The sequence below is a fragment of the Octodon degus genome, unplaced genomic scaffold, assembly GCF_000260255.1.
Source record: "Octodon degus isolate 3935 unplaced genomic scaffold, OctDeg1.0 scaffold00093, whole genome shotgun sequence".
In the NCBI taxonomy this organism is placed as follows: Eukaryota; Metazoa; Chordata; class Mammalia; order Rodentia; family Octodontidae; genus Octodon; species Octodon degus.
In genome coordinates, this window is record NW_004524669.1 from 3,660,019 (window position 1) to 3,671,259 (window position 11,241).

At 49.1% G+C, this 11,241-nt stretch overlaps 1 protein-coding gene across 6 annotated transcripts in view; it reads right to left on the reverse strand.

The window, feature by feature from the left end:
* Galnt6 (polypeptide N-acetylgalactosaminyltransferase 6) overlaps positions 1-9,927 on the reverse strand; it is a 42,806-nt gene extending 32,879 nt beyond the window's left edge. The window contains exons 1-4 of one of the 6 annotated variants that reach the window (XM_023722812.1): positions 9,718-9,901; positions 9,360-9,493; positions 7,958-8,132; positions 2,928-3,034 (exon numbers count right to left, since the gene is read on the reverse strand). The gene's annotated coding sequence lies outside the window, so the exon portion shown is untranslated. Of the gene's footprint in view, positions 1-2,927; positions 3,035-4,224; positions 4,380-5,681; positions 5,701-7,957; positions 8,133-8,810; positions 8,831-9,359; positions 9,636-9,717 lie in introns of those variants that run through there. The other 5 variants (XM_023722810.1, XM_023722811.1, XM_023722813.1 and 2 more) reach the window with 5 other exon arrangements.
* Positions 9,928-11,241: the final 1,314 nt, after the last annotated feature.

Sequence of the window (11,241 nt, forward strand, 5' to 3'; positions counted from 1 at the left end):
TTTAATATTTCTAGGCTATGAGGTTTGTTTGTCAGTTCCTAAACACTGTTTGTTTGTTTGTTTTTTGTGGTACTGAGGATTGAACTCAGGACCTTGCACTTAACAGTTCCTAAACATTGTTGAAACTGAGTGTGATGGCAGACTCCTGTAATCCTAGCACTCGAGAGGCTGAGCCAGGAGCATCATTGTAAGTTCAAGACCAGGCTAGGTTGCAAAGTGAGCTCAAGGCCGGCCTGAGTTATGTAGGGAAACCCTGCCTTAAAAAGACCAAAAAACAAAAAGAAAAACCTAGAAGGGCTGGCCAGATAGCTCAACAGACTAAAGCACCTACTCAGGTAGAGCATAGCGGCTGGGGTTCAATCCTCGGCCTGCTGTGCCGGCCCCACCATGATTGAGACTGGGCGTGATGGTGTGTGCCTGTAATCCCAGCACTTGGGGGGCTGAAAACAGGAGAATAGCAACAAGTCTGAACTACGTAGTGAGACCTTGTAGACCCTGTAGACCATGTACCAAATACATAAAAAACAAAAACCCAAAAGCCAAAATTGTTGAAAAGCCTTGTGCAAAAGTGATCCCATGAAATTTACACCCATGGTCTCCATGGACAGACTGCATTCTGTATCTACATAGTTTTTGCAAAAATAAATAACTAAATAATAATAAAATAAATCTGAGATTTTTGTCACCCCTTCCAGGCCAGAGAGAGCAGAGGCGCTCACCAGCCTCCAGCCTGAGCCCATGTTCCAGGCTTCAGAGATGAGTGCTTGCAAAGCTTTCTGTGCCAAGCTGTGGAAGTGTGCATCTCAGTGGCTGAGCACTAGATGCTTATGGCAAGAGGCTTGGGCAGAAGTCCCAGTTCTGTCCCTTCTAGTAATGGCACCTACCTCTTAGGGTATAAGGATTAACTTAAAAAAAAAAATTCATGGAAAAAGTTTGGCAATCTCCATGAATGGTAAATTCCCAGAAAGCATTTGTTTTTATCATCAACCATGTGTGACCCAGAGGCAATTTACTTAATCCCCATAAGCCTCAATTTCCTCATCGATAAAGTGAGAATAACTAATACCTAATCAAATAATGTATGTAAAATACTCAGCAGAGTACCCGTCATTTACTAAGCCCTCAATAAATGGTATCAAGTGTTTCTTTTAATGTAATTAATAAATCCCTGCTCAGCTTCTCAGCAATTGTCCTGAAGCATCTGGTCCTTGGCCAAAACCACACTCATCACCCTTTGCCGGTTTTGCTTAAACTAATCCCAGTTCAGCTGTTTACTTTTTTATTATTTTTTAATTTTTAATTTATTTATTTATTTATGTGTGTGGGGGGGCCCAGCTCAGCCCACCAGGGGGCGGGGCTGGCTGGCATGTGGTGCTGGAGGATTGAACTGTGGTCCCTGTGCTTTGCTAAGCTTGTTCTAAGTAGGTGCTTTAGACCACTGAGCCATCTCACCAGCCCCACCAGTTCAGCTATTTAATACTGTTATTTAAACCCACAATCTCCTGCCTGTGGAGCAGACTGATGGTAAGAGTCACTTGTGTCCAAGGAAAATGTGGTTGGCCTTATCGCAGTGTAGAGCAAAGGTCACTCTGGGCTGGGGGAGGGGTGGTTTCTTTTATAACATCTTGATTCAGTAGCATCAAAAATCAAATAAAAGGGCTGGGGAGATGGCTCAGTGGAATAAGCGTTTCCCTGGCAAGTGCAAGGGCCTGAGTTCAATCCCCGGTTCCGCCAATAAAAAAAAAAAAAAAAGGCAAAACAAAACAAAAATCAAATAAAAGAAACATCTCTGACTGTCTGGTTTGTCTTAAGTATTGTCTAGGACGTGGGAGAGAAGACTTGCTCTTTCTGCCAGTACTCACTGTCTGCTGTCAGCCAGGGACTCAGCAAGATGGAGAGCACAAGCAAAGCCAGCCCCTCAGGGAGGGCAGTCAGCTGAGGGAGTCAGATTGTAAACAGAGATTACTCAGCCTGAAGGCAGCATGAAGAGGCACTCTTGGGTGCTGAAGGCGAAGGAATGCAGGAAACTCAGCCAAAGGGGAAGGCAAAGAAGCCCAGCAGGAGGAAAAGCCTGGGCTGAGCACCAACTTGATCCTAAGTGGCCCAGGAGGGGAGAAGTTACACAGCCAAGGCCTGCAGGTGGGAGGCAGAGCCACTAACCCGAGGACGAGGACGCGAGCAGTCTGCTGCAATGGGGGCATGAAGTCTGGCAGAAGCAGTAGAAGATGGGTGTGGAGTGGCTACTGAGGCCAAGTTTATCAGGGCTTTGTTTGTCATGCTGACGAGTTTACCCTTGACCTGAGGAATGAGGCGTAATAAAGGATTAGCTGGGAGCCCAGCATTCTAGGAAGAACACTATGATACCTGGCAGATGGCATCTCCGCGATGGATCTGCTCGGCAGCTGGAGTCAGGAGGGGCCTGGGCGTTGGACCCAAGACAGCAGTGCCAGGGCAGAGAGGAGATGTGATGCTAGCAAAACTCCCTTGAGTGATGGGGTGCGATACAGGAAGGCTGAAAGGGCTGTGGGGCTCTGTTCCTTTCTCTGAGGGATTTAAAAGTTTTGCTGGGAAACAGGAAGTGGTAGTACAGGGTCCTATCCTGGGAGCAGACAAGAACAGGAAAAAAATCTTTTACTAAGTCGCCCTTTGTATTCTGGATCCTGACTACATTTCCCATTCAAAAGTTAATAAAATTAGAACATAACAGCAGCACAGGTGGCAAATGCCAAGCTAGAAAGGTAAAGTTCTCTGTGAGCTCAGTGAGGGTTTCAAGGCAGAAATGGCGATTCAGGGGAGGGTTACAGTCCCATCCTGGGGGTTGAGCTATGCTGGGGTCAGCACAGGGCTGCTTGAACAAGGTGCTGGGGGCTGTGGAAGTGTTGTGGCCAACCTCACACAGAGGGCTGCAGAACGGGGTCCGGACCTACCTTCTGCAGGAGGACTCTCCGGCTGTTCCAGGTCACACCAACTTCTTCATCCTGGCCCTTCCTTGTGGCCCCTTGCAGTGGGGTTTGTCTCTGCTCCTTATATTCCCCTGGAGAAAGGAAACCAGGGTTAAGCTGAGCTCCCCAAGTCATCTATTCTCTCAATATAACCTGGAAGCCTAAGGCTTTCTCTGCAGTTCCTGAAGGTACTAACCACATCCTGAAAAGAAACGAGACACCTATGATTAGGCTTGGCAGTTGGCAGTCGGGACTCACTCTGTTTGCTCAGTTTGCAGGCAACAAAGAGACAAGCAACCCAGTGGAACCCACAGGAGCTTTGGGATTAAGGATTCCTGCTCTCTGCATAGGAGACGATTCCCACAAGTGTGATTAATAAGGGCAGAGAGGTCACCCTGCCACTAGCCTTCGATAAGAAGAGCCCCTACTATTTGTCAAGTGCAGGGCTTTATAGGACTCCATCTCCTGCTGATCTCCTGCCCCTCAGGGCTTAACAGCTGGCCTCCAGGGTTGCTGGCAAGTACTCCCACAGCCTCACCCACTCACGCCCCGCCTGCTGCTGCTGGGCATTAGCTCCTGAGACCTTTTCCTCCACCCATCCTTGGGCTGCCACTCTGCTGGGTGATGATGAGAATCCTCTTCTGGGACGCCTTGAGCAAAGCTTGGCCACCAGCCGGAACATGAGCTTCTCACATCAGTATAAGGAATAGATTCAGGGTCTATCCGACTGCTGATTACCTCCCATTGTATACAGTATTGCAAAGTAACTTTACAGTATGGCAAGTCAGCATGAAAAACATTTTTAAACAGACCAAAATAGGATGGAAAAGGAAATACCAAAGTATAGTATATTTAAAATGGATGAGTATTATTTTATTAAATTTTCATTTTAGCTATTATGAATACATGCAGAATGTACCAGAAGTCTTAGTGTAGGCTTGAACTTTTAATAACTTTTGAAGCATGAATGCTGTGTTTAACAAAGCATATCATTGAAAAGTTTTAAATTTCTTTTACTTAGTCTTTTGAATTTTGAATAAGCAACTTTTACTTTAACATTCATTTTAGTCTAATGAAGATGACAAATATTACTTGATATAAAACACTGAAAATTTATTATGCAAAATTCCTAAAACTACCCAGGTGTGCTGGCCACACCTATCACACCTATAGGCTCAGCTTTTAGGGAGGGTGAAGTAGGTTAGGAGGGTTTGAGGCCTCAGCTGGGGTCAGCCTGGGCAACAGCCTCCCCCAGGGAACTGTATGCTTATAGAACACCTACTATGTGCTGGACTTCAGATGAAATGACATAGCCTTTCAGGCTCAGGAGTTCAAGTCCTAGGAGAAGAGATGCCTCTGACCAAAGCAGGCTGCCCTACAGGTAGAAGTCAAGGGAAATCCGGTCAGGGCTGGAGCTATGGCTCAATGGTAAAATACCCACCTAGAATGCAGAAAGCCCTGGGTTTGGTCCTCATTGCTAGAGAAACAAAACAAACAAAGCAAAACAAAATACACAAAACAGGAAGCTAAGGGGCAGGGAGAAGTTAATTCTGCTAGATCTGAGAAGGCTTTCTAGAGAAGGCTAGGAAACATAAAGGGATGAGACTGTATCACTGGCTTTTTAACTTCTATGACTGGAAAAGAAGATATTTCAAAGGGCATATGGACTCCTTTTTATCATCTGGCAAAGTCTAGCAATGTTTTTTTGTTTTTTTTTTTTTTCCGGAACTGGGGATTGAACTCAGACCCTTGCGCTTGCCAGGCAAGCGCTTATTCTACTGAGCTATCTCCCCGGCCCCTAGCAATGGTTTTTGCACACAGTAAGTGTTCCTTAAACTTGTGCTAAATGAAATGAGGCACCAGAGGTTAACTTAAATGTTAAGTACTGACTTCACTAGATAATGTTTTATCATTTTAGGGACAGGATCTCACTAAGGAGTAGAGGCTGCCTTGAATTTACGCTTTTCCTGCGTCAGCTTCCTAAGTGCTGGGAGCACGGGCGTGCACCGAGCACTTGCCACAGCAAGCATCTGCGTTCTGCTCTGTTCTGCTGTTACACATCGGCTTGCCCTCTTGACTAGCTCTGAGTACAGTTCCTTCATTTATGGGTGAGGCTAGCTTGGTGAAATGACTTCACTGGTGACACACAGCCAGTGGCTTCCAGGAGCAGAACTGTTTCCCAATTCCCAGCCCATGGCCCCTTGGAGGTCACACAGGCACTGTGCTCTCTTGAGTCCCTCCAGACCACCCAATGGCACCTGCTCTCCTCCCAGCTCCCACCCAGCAATTCAGATGCTTTAAACCTGTGGAAACTGGGAAGTCAAATGTGAAAGCCAGTGTCAGCCACCTGGAACACACCCTTGCTGGCCAGGTGGCCTCTTTATAACAAAGTTTCTTCCTGTTTATTGGGGAGACGTGGCAGCCAGGAAGCAAACTGTCACCGCCATCACCACAGGGATGTTTGCTCAAGTTACTCAGAGTTGAGCTTAAGACCTCTTCGAAAAGCAAAGTGAGATGTCACTGCTCTTGCTGAGGGCAGAGGTGTGTGGAGCTGGGCACGATGCCAGGGAGTGAGCAGGTTCGCTGGAGTTGCTGGTGGGAGAGGGGACTGCAGGGCTGTCTTGCCAAATGATTGTCCTTTGTTCCCCACCAACACCTGTTCTTCGTAAGACACAGGGTTTGCTCCCACAGTCCTGCTGTGAGGAGGCCCAAGTTACCTCCTCAAAAGCTCTTTCTTACCTCTGATCCTTTGACCACAGAAGACTGGGAGATTTTTCATTTTCCCTCATAATTATACCTTCAAGACACTTTACCTTTTCCCCCAGATAAGACCTGCAGTACTATAGTTTATTTTCCCAGAAAGATGCACTGGAAGTTATTTTGTAATCAAGCTATTAAAAATTTGCAGAGCCCGGGAGATGGCTCAGTGGAATAAGTACTTACCTGGCAAGCACAAGAGCCTGAGTTCAATCCCCGGTCCCACCAAAAAAAAAAAAAAAAATTCCCCCAGGCTGGGCATGCTGGGAGGCTAAGGTAGAATAATTGTGAGTTTGAGGCTAGCCTAAACTATACATAGTGAGTTCAAGGCCAGCCTGAACCACATAGTGAGACCCTGTCTCAAAAATAAATAAAGAAAGAAAATTTCCCTAGCACATCTAGAATAAATTTCTGTTTATATAAGATGTTAAGCTGAAATTATCCAAACATGAATTTTCAACAGAAAAACCTAACCCAACTTTGTTCACCACTGACTACCCAGATTAATGTTTGGCAAGATAACAGGTGCTCACTAAATCTTTTTATATTATATTAAGCAAAAGTCACTGAAAATCAAAACAAAAGGTGGCCAGATATGAAATTCAGCAGTCCACAGGCTTTCCCCCAGAGGATTTCCAGGCCTAGTAGGGCAGGGGTATGCCAGTGCTTATCTCAAGAACTCTAGGGATGACAGAGGCTCCCAAGGAGGGATAAGGTAGGCTTCTCTAATTGCCTGGGAACCCTGAAGACGGCAAGGCTCAGCTTGAGAGAAGACAAAAAGAGGAATGGAAACTCAGTGTTACAATTTGCTGGCTGCAGGATGAGGTTGGGGCCAATGTCCAGATTGGAGGGGATGATGAAAGAGGGTAGAATTGGGGTTCTCCTTTCTCTACTTCTTTTTTTTTTTAAATTTTTTTACATTTATTGTGTGCGTGTGTGTGTGTCCAGCTCAGCCCACCAGGAGGCGGGGCTGGCTGGCATGTGGTGCTGGGGGATCGAACTGTGGTGCCTGTGTTTTGCTAAGCTTGTTCTAAGTAGGTGCTTTAGACCACTGAGCCATCTCACCAGCCCCTACATTTGCTCTTGACTGCAGAGCTTCCACCCAGGCTAACTGAATATGGAACCCGCCATACTGCGAACTTAGGGCCTCAGTGGCCCTGGCCTTCTCATTTTTGGGTTTACCCCAGGCCTACTCCCAAATCCTGCTGATTCACTCCCTGCCTCCAGTATCCTCTGCTTCCTCTCTACTCTCAATACCAGTCATCTGTGAGTAGGTCCTTATCAACCAGCATCTGAAGGATCAACAGCAGCTGCCTGACAGCCTACTCTGCCTCAGGCCTCTCTCCCCCTTTCATAATCAGAAAGCCAGGTTTATATTCCTTTTGACTGTGGCAGAAACCAAGGCTTGGACAGTCTGTGTCCTGTCTGTACTCACCCTCAAAGCCTGATGAGAAGCGTGGTACTGACTGTCTGTTCCCTTCAGAGTCCTGTCCTTAGCTCCTGGCTTAGCAGCCACATTTCCATTCTTTCACATTCTTACTCCTAAGACTCTTCTTCCAAGCAGCCTTCCTAGACGAAGGTATGGCTCACTGCTCCCAGTGTTTACCTGCTCCCAAGTTACATTCCCTACCCAAACTTTCTCACTGGAGTTTCCCCACAGGAGGAGGGTGAACCAACAGGCCCAGACACCCAGATCCCATTTTTTTCTCCTTTCTGATCCTTAATCCCTGTCCTCAAACTTGTGCATCCAGAATGCTTCTCCTGACTCATGGGCCTGGCCCCTTGTGCCTGCACCATCCCTCTGGCCTGAGGTGTGTAGCTAGGCCACTTCCTGCCTGTCTAGGCCTTGCTTTCCATTACAGACAGAGCTGAAGGTGAGGACTGGGCTTCTTCCTTCCTTCAGATTTCCACCTGGGACTGGGCCAGGTATAAGAGAATAACTCTACAGGGACCTCAGGTACTGTGAAAAAGTCTGCTAACAACCCCTTTTCTCCCGGGCCTGAACCTATCCTGTTCACCACACAAGCCTTTTTACACAGCACAATTACAGCATTGAGCTCCACAGAGAGACAGGCACTGCCCTGCACTTGACCTCTTGTTTATTCAAATTCCCATTCTCATCCCCATCAGAGGAGAAATGACATGTTGGGCCTTCCCAGAGAAGGGCAGGGGCTAGCTGAGAGGCCAAGTTCACGCAAGCTCTGGCCCAGCCATTCACATGTCCCTCTTGACCTGTATACACCCCGTCTGGTACTCACTTTCACTTCTGGAGCTGGGGATGTTGGAATATGTCATCAGATTCAAACTCCCGAGTTCCAGAAATCTGTCTCAGCTTCCCAAGTATCTGGAACTCCAGGTGCATGCCTCTGCAACCAGCTCTACTGCCACTTCCAATATTGCTGTTTACGTCAAATTGAGTCGCAGTTATCTGCTCTGTTTTACACAGAAGGAACCCGAAGCACAGAGAGGTTAATTTGACTAAGGTCACACAGCTAGGAAGCAGCAGAGGCAGAATTTGCACTCAGACCTGCAAAGCCCTCTCTCTTGCCATATCTTGCATTTATCTTTGGATTTTTGCCAAAGCACTTTCATCTACACCTTCTCATTTTCTCCCCACCCAGGGAGTGTTTATGTGAATTGGCCAAGGTTGTACTGCTAAATTAATGACAGAGCTGAGTCAGCCTCTGGCTCCCTTCACCGCCTTGGTCCTGACTGCACAGACAAAGCCGAGGGTCACATCTCCCACCCGGGTTGTTCCCAGCTGAACTTGGGTCAAGATGTCTCTGATCTCAGGCGCCTGACATACATGATCTTTTCAGGCCTGAGCTCTTCATGCCGCTTGGGGTGGGAGTCAGTCCTGCTGGTTGTGGGCTCTGATTACTCACTAGCCTACTATTTTTCACCATTCCACCAGCTCCAGACTTCCTTTTCCTTTGACAGACCTGTACTCCTCTCTGCCTCGGTGCTCCAAGAAGCAGTTTTCTCCTGTTACCTCTGGGTTCCTGAGGTGCATGGCATCACTGAGGATAGGGAGCTAGAGAAGGCCTGAGAGGATACTGGCTACTACTGTGGGATGAGGTGAGTGAAAGTATATTTCAAGGCCTCACTTACCTGTTCTAGTCTCTATATAAATTTGCCTGTCTCGTCCGTCTAGTCCTTCCTCTGATGGGCAGGGATGCCGCTCACCCTTAGCAGAGGAATACAGGGCTTGCACAGAGCAGGTTTTCTGGCGTATCCAGAGTTATTAACTTCACCTAGTGCCCACACATTGGGTGTGTGATCCGGGGTAAGCTACAGCTGGTTACTGCAGCAATGTAGCAGATTGTGTTCTAAGCTCTGCTGGCCAACTGATTGACAACACCGTGCACACACACAGGAGGGCCCTGTCCTGCAGAGCTCTAGGTCTAGGATGACTGGCCCTGGGGACAAGTAACAAACTGTTTCTCCTTTCTTTCTGGGTGAGGCTTGGAACAAGTGACAACAAAACCAGGAAGTTGGTGACAGTCACAGTCACATACACCCATCAGACCCCCTCCCACACAATACACACAACCACAGCCCACCCTCCAAAAGGCCCCAGTGTCCAGTGTCCAAGACTGGTCAACCGGGCAGGGCTCTAAGGGGACTCCCCCCACAGCCCCAAGAGAGGTTTCCTCTTACTTGTCCCTTCTGCTTAGGTGAGAAGTGGCACCAGCTGGAGGGAACTTCTCTGACTTTCTGCCCGGAACACATGGGGTGTCCCAACACGTGGTGGTGGGAACGTGCGGACTTGGGCTGGTAGGGGGCGAAGAGCCCTGAAGGAGGTGATGCGGCGGTGGGTCTCCCGCCCTTCAGGTTCCAAGGTCTGGGCTCCAGGCTCATCCCTTAGCTCCTTGAGCGCAAAAATGAAAGGGTCCTACCGAGGGAGGAGCTACAGGCCACAGCGCCGGCCGCAAAGAGCGCAGAAAGGAGGCACCACTGTGGCCCAGCCCCTTTCTTTTACTGTGGGGGCGACAGAACTCCGGGCTTCCCCGCTTACCTGGGCCGCCGAGGCTGCGCCGCCGCAGCCGCCGCTCGCGGACTCCCGACGGGACCGCAGGGAGGACGGCCGGGTGGGCGGGGCGGGCCGGGCCGGGGCGGGCTCTGCTGCCCGCGAGTCTCCAGCGCCGCGTGCTGCTAGCCTGGGGGCGGCTTCCGCAGACCCGGGGTGCAAGATGTTAGCGCTGAAACAGCGGAGGACACTGTCGCCCGACAGGCCACGGAGCAGCACTGCTGGGGCCGCGTCGTACCGCACGCAGCCGGGCCACAGCGTGGCGGGAGCAGCAGAGCACCGAGGCTCCGCCCGGGAGACCTGCGCGGCCGGGCGGGCGGGCGGGCGGGCGGCGGGCGAGGCCCCGGGGCTCGTCCGGCTTAGATTTCATTTTCAGGCAGGCCTGGGGCGGACGGCCCCCATCCCCCATCCAACAGGAGCTGGTTTTAACAGCGCGTGCCGTGAACTGTGTTTAGGGCTCCAAGTGCCAGGTTTCTGGAAACACCAGCTTCACTAGCAACTTACCGTTACTGGGAATATACGCGGAGGTGCTGATTCCGCAGCTCGCGATTCTCACGGTGTGGTTTCCCGGCCCGGCGCTATCAGCAGGACCTGAGAGCGTGCTACAGAAATGTAGATTCAAGTTCCACAGCACATAGATATACAGAGATGACCTCAAACTCTGGGGAAGGAGTCCAACAATTCGAGTTTTAGAAATCCGCCAGGTGAGCTGGGTGTGGTGAAGCAAACCTGTAATTTCAACACTCTGGGATGCTGAGGCAGGAAGATCACAAGTTTGAGCCCAGCCTGTATGATTTAAGGAAACTTTTTTTTTCGCCTAAGACACTGCCTCCCTCTGTAGCCCGGGCTGAATTCACTATGTAGCCGAGGGTGACCTAGAACTTGGGGCAATCCTCCTGCCTCAGCCTCCAGGGCACTGGGATTACAGGTATGGGTCACTACACCCAGATTATATATATGTGCCTGAGGATTTAGGTCAGTGCAAAGGCCTTGGGTTCAATCGCCAAGTGTAGAAAAACAGTCTTCCTGGTCATCCTGGCGTACATTCACCTTTGAGAATCTTTGAATGTATAGTGGTGGAGCTGGAATGACAATCTAAGATAGTTGTCCTGACCAGCACCGGGGGATGCTCAAGCCCTTTCCTGCCTTATGATTCTGTGATGTAACCTTGTGGGTCCTTAGTCTTGAGAAAAGACTGGAAAGGACTGGGAGCCATTTGAGGATCAACAGTTGAATGAAAAGGAACAATATTATTTTCTAATCTGGGACCTCATGGTAGAACTAAGCTATTTACTCTTGAGGAGGGGGGGGGGAGGAGGGGGAGGTATTCTGTGGTGAAGTCTGGAGAGATTTCCAGCAGAGTGTTTGAAGCAAAGTTTTCCCAGCTACACTAGATGAGGGGACAGGGGAAGAGACAATTTTAAGCATCAGGGGAGCCTGCTTCCCTCCCTTTCATGCTAGAAAGGAGGAAGGGGTTTAAGCTTCCAAAGACACATTTTCTCCTGAGCTTCC